This window comes from Entelurus aequoreus, linkage group LG21 (genome assembly GCF_033978785.1).
Source record: "Entelurus aequoreus isolate RoL-2023_Sb linkage group LG21, RoL_Eaeq_v1.1, whole genome shotgun sequence".
Taxonomy (NCBI): domain Eukaryota; kingdom Metazoa; phylum Chordata; class Actinopteri; order Syngnathiformes; family Syngnathidae; genus Entelurus; species Entelurus aequoreus.
In genome coordinates this window covers 38,575,470-38,581,128 of record NC_084751.1, presented here as the reverse complement: position 1 = coordinate 38,581,128, position 5,659 = coordinate 38,575,470, and the positions used below count along the sequence as shown (strand labels likewise).

General features: G+C 33.3%; 1 long non-coding RNA gene across 1 annotated transcript; it reads left to right on the top strand.

The window, feature by feature from the left end:
• The first annotated feature begins 582 nt into the window (after nt 1–582).
• LOC133639039 (uncharacterized) lies at nt 583–5,262 on the top strand. The gene is made up of 3 exons (XR_009823722.1): nt 583–691; nt 939–977; nt 4,822–5,262. It is a non-coding gene; the product is annotated as an uncharacterized LOC133639039 (long non-coding RNA).
• The last annotated feature ends 397 nt before the right edge of the window (nt 5,263–5,659 follow it).

Genomic DNA, 5,659 nt, shown 5'->3' with positions numbered 1-5,659 from the left:
ACCGCGCCGCTTCGCCCGGGCATCTCCAGCACTCGCAGCCGAGCACAGGTAGCCCTCGCCCGGCTTGCGAGCAGCGCACACTCCGTGCGGGACTCCTGAGCTCCATCCAACCTGGGACTTTTTTTTTTTTTTTTTTTTTTTTTCTTTCCTTCCATACGGACTGACTAAAAACTCATTGACAAGGTTCGCTTCTCCTCTGACAGACTTGTCGGTTTTTTTTTTTTTTTTTTTTTTCCTGGTCTTTTATTTATTATTTCTTTACAGTGTGTGCGGCGGACGAGCTGCGTCTTGACGCCCCGCGAAGGAGAGTGTAGGGAAGGGGGGGACGAAACCCAAACAAAAACAATTTTTTTTGACATTTTTGTGTTGAAAGTAGTCAATCATTTCTTCCTGCTGAGGATGAGAAGAAATTAGATGTTTGTTTTACCGGATTTATTTTGCGCTGTGGAGAGCAGCGGAGACCCGGAGCGGAGCTGCGCGTAAAAACGCAAAAAAAAAAGAGGTCTTTTTTTTTTTCTCTCCCCACTCTTCGTGTTTCCTTTATCTCTCCGCCTCCTGTGTGCATCCATTCCTCCCATCTGTTTGCATGTTTGTAGGTACGTGGGATTTCTGCTAAAAAATGCATCATCAACAGCGGATGGCAGCTTTGGGCACGGACAAGGAACTCAGCGACTTGCTGGATTTTAGCGCGGTAGGAACAGTTTGCGTTGTTTTTTTGTTTTTTTTTTTGCACCAAAATGTGGAGAAGCTGTTTAATTACATGTTTATGCATAGTGCTTAATTATTTTTTCCAAATAAATGTATAAAATGTGTGTTTAAGTAACTTAAAAAGTGAGAGCATATTCTGTCATTTTGCGTGTGTGTGTGTGTGTGTGTGTGTGTGTGTGTGCGTGTGTGGATATTTGTGATGCTGCATTGGTAATTTTGTTGTCTTATAGATGCGAAACAGCGATATGAAAATGTTCCCATCATCCATGGTAGTATATCTCATTTTAAGTCCTTTTTTAAATTTATTTTTATACCCTTTATGTGTAGCTGAGTTGTAAAAAAAAATACAAAATTAACCCCAATTCACAAGTGTCACATAATGCAAAAAAAAAATAAAAAAAATTGCACGTGCAAAAAGGTGTTATTTGGTTTCACTTTCTCAAATTCCTTTGCAGTAGTGTGAACTTGAGGGTCAGGAAATGCTCCCCCCCAGTGGGAGCAAGTTTGACCACAAGAGGGGGAGGAGGGAAATAGATACACCCCATTTATGTAGGAGTATGGAAGTATTGCAGAAAAAAAAATATATATATATATATTTGCATGAGTCAGTGTCCTCTGCAGTGCAATTTTTTGTTTTTGGTCTTTTTTTGACACATTTTAGAAAAAAAAATGACCTGCAAAACAAAAAAAAAAAGTGTCCACTGCAATGGACACTGGCTCCCCGGAGGGTGTACATAATGAATTAGCAATTTACCAATGCAATTAGACAAATACTATTCACCCTTCAACATTTTAAAGTACATATGTCAGTGTCCTCTGCAGTGCAATTTTTGTTTTTTGGTCTTTTTTTCTTACACATTTTAGAAAAAAACAAACTGCAAAACAAAAAAAGTGTCCACTGCAATGGACACTGGCTCCCAGGAGGGTATACATACTGAATTAGCAATTTACCAATACAATTAGACAATATGTGTGTAACAAATACTGTACATATGTCAGTGTCCTCTGCAGTGCCATTTTTTGTTTTTGGTCTTTTTCTTGCACATTTTAGAAAGAAAAAAAAGACCTGCAAAACAAAAGTGTCCACTGCAATGGACACTAGCTCCCATAAGGGTGTACGTAATGAATTAGCAAATTTACCAATGCAATTAGACATTATGTGCATGTGTAAAAAATACTGTACAACATTCAATATTTCAAAGTACATATGTCAGTGTCCTCTGTAGTGCAATTTTTTGTTTTTTGGTCTTTTTATTACACATTTTAGAAAAAAAAAAGACCTGCAAAACAAAAAAGTGTCCACTGCAATGGACACTGGCTCCCCGGAGGGTGTGCATAATGAATTAGCAATTTACCAATGCAATTAGACAAATACTATACACCCTTCAACATTTTAAAGTACATATGTCAGTGTCCTCTGCAGTGCAATTTTTGTTTTTTGGTCTTTTTTTCTTACACATTCTAGAAAAAAAATTAACTGCAAAACAAAAAAAGTGTCCACTGCAATGGACAATGGCTCCCAGGAGGGTGTGCATAATGAATTAGCAATTTACCAATGCAATTAGACAAATACTATACACCCTTCAACATTTTAAAGTACATATGTCAGTGTCCTCTGCAGTGCAATTGTTTGTTTATGGTATTTTTCCTACATGTTTTAGGAAAAAAAATTACCTGCAAAACAAAAAGTGTCCACTGCAATTGACACTGGCTCCCAGGAGGGTGTACATACTGAATTAAAAATTTACCAATGTAATTAGACAATATGTGTGTAACAAATATTGCACACATTTTAGAGTACATATGTCAGTGTCTTTTGCAGTGCAATTTTTTGTTTTTGGTCTTTTTCTTACATGTTTTAGAAAAAAAAATGACCTGCAAAACAAAAAGGTGTCCACTGCAATGGACACTGGCTCCCATGAGGGTGTACATAATGAATTAGCAATTTACCAGTGCAATTAGAAAATATGTGTGAAACAAATACTGTACACATTTTAAAGTACAGTGTATGCCATGATATTGATGAATAATACAGTTGTAATGAAGTCAAAAATAACTATTTATTAATCATAAAGTATTAAATATAGCGAGATTATTGAGTCGCAATGCAACATTAAAAAAAAAAAAGTATGTATTTTCGTAATAATCTGAGGCCTTTATCTACTAAATATGGCAGGATGATTGTAATCAAAAGCAATTTGAGTAATATAATAACAGTGTTTTTTTTTTATTACAAATCTTAATGTTTTTGGTTTTTGGGCTTTTATGTGTCTAAAAATAGATTGATATTGAAACAAATCAAGCGTTAAAGAGCAGCGGGCCCACTTGTGTTTTTGCATCAGTAAATCAGGCATGTATCTCCAATAAGACCTGCTAATAACTCAAATGAGGTATTTTTATATGAATGGCAGCCAATTGGCATGTCTTTCATGGGCAACAATATCCTGATAAAATAACAAGAACTAAAAACACTTGCATGATGCCCATCCACACAGGAGGTCACATGATCTATTAATTCATTCATGTCTTGAAGGAGGGCGATACTACACATTTTGGTATTGAGCTAATACAGATTTGTTGAGTTTTGCCTTAAATTGGCTGAATTTCAATCGGAATAAATTACAGTCAAACAAAACGACGCATTTATTCGTGAACAATTGAAGCGCATATACATACAATAATATAATGTAACAAAATCCACAACATATAATATAATTAAGACAAAATATAGTCAGTAATGCTTTATTTGCCCTCAAAGCCCTCCTGTGTCCAAGGATCTTTGTAAATACATTTATATAATAAATGTTTTTGAACAATATATGAAAACCAGTTATTTGTAAAAACTGGAAAAATATCAATCTCCTCACTCTAGTATCGATTTGATACTACTGTGGTATCAATAGTATGGATATTTGGATTCACCTACCCAGCTCTATTGTATAGCCTGGCGTGCTGAGTAATGCATTGTTATGAGTCAGCAGTGTTTACCTTATTATGCTTATATTTAAGTCAGATATGAGGTCAATATCTTTTATTTGATAAAAAAAATAAAAAAATAAAAAAATAAAATTAAATAAAAAAATAAAAAAAATAAAAAAATCTGGCTTTCAGTAGGATATGAAAGGTTTCATTCCAAAATGTGCCATCAAGCATTTTAGAAAAAAATAAACAAAAAAAAAAAAAATTGTCCGACATAGATTGCATGTTTTTTTTGATTATTTTAATGTTGCTGTGATAAATAACTAAAAAATACTTTTATTGACTTTGTTAAAATATTTCAATTACAATTCAGTTAAATTTTGTATTTTACAAAATCCCCAAGAATAAAAATGCATTTATTCCCCCCACGTACCAAAAAAAAAGAAAAAAAAAAAAAGAAAATAAAACAAAAAATATTTTTGTATTGGAATTAGTTACTTACAAAATTGACTTTTCAGGTGCAAAAACGACAGACAAGTGTGACACTTATAATGACGACACCCATATAAATCTTATCAAATATATATATATATATATATATATATATATATATATATATATATATATATATATATATATATATATATATATATATATATATATATATATATATATATATATATATATATATATATATATATATATATATATAGGTGTATATATATATATACATAGGTGTATATATATATATACATAGGTGTATATATATATATAGGTGTATATATATATATAGGTGTATATATATATATAGGTGTATATATATATATATATATATATATATATATATATATATATATATATATATATATATATATATATATATATATATATATATATATATATATATATATATATATATATATATATATATATATATATATATATATATATATATATATATATATATATACACCTATATATATATATATATATATATATATATATATATATATATATATATATATATATATTTGGAAAGCCTTTTATATTTAAGCTGACAATATAGAAATATGATGATGAATAATTCTCAGCCAAAATGTGTCCCAGGTGTGTTGGAATGAAGCTTATCATGTGTGTGTGCTCACACTGTCTGTGCCTCTTGCAGCTAACGTGCGCTTGCGTTTGTTTTTCTAGATGTTTTCCCCTCCTGCTAGCAGTGGAAAGAATGGACCGACCTCCCTGGGGAGCGGACATTTCTCCGGCTCAAGTACGTCGACGTTCATTGCTCCTTTTTTTTTTTTTACGTTGTACTTTTGATATTCTGTTTCCCGCCTGCTTGCCCGATGGATACCCGTGGTCACATTATGAGGCTTTGCATATCATGGCATGTAAAAAAATATATATGTTATCAACCTATTTTATACCCCCAATTCCGCTTGTTATGCAACATTATAGTGTTTTTCACACACAAGCCAGCCATGTTATTAGGTACACTTGCACAATCAAATAACATGCAAATGATGTGCAGTCATTCTCTGTCACAAAGGCCTTTACTATTTCTATATTTGGTTGCATATGTACTAGTTGTACTGTGTTGTTATCCCATTCTAGCAGACTAAAATACCACATTTGAGTGCTTTTAGTCTGTTTTTGAAGAGAACTTGTTTCATTCCTGAGTGACTTCCTGTTTTTCTGACTCGGTGATGTCACTGTTTCCTGCCTGTGAATGTACAGTAGGGATTATTGCGCTCAGTGGAACTTCTGCTGGCGCTTAGCAGAGCTCCAAAAGTCGAGACTGAAGAGTCGAAGCATGCGACTGACATAAGTGATATCATTTCCGCTCAGACTTGCACAGGTGTCAAACTCAAGGCCCCTGGGGGGGGGGGGCAGATCTGGCCCGCCACGTCATTTTTGAATGGCCCGTGAAAGCTTGGAAATAATACGCATCAATGGAGTACTTTCGCTTTCTCTTAGAGATGTCCGATAATGGATTTTTTGCCGATATTCCGATAATGTCCAACACTTAATTACC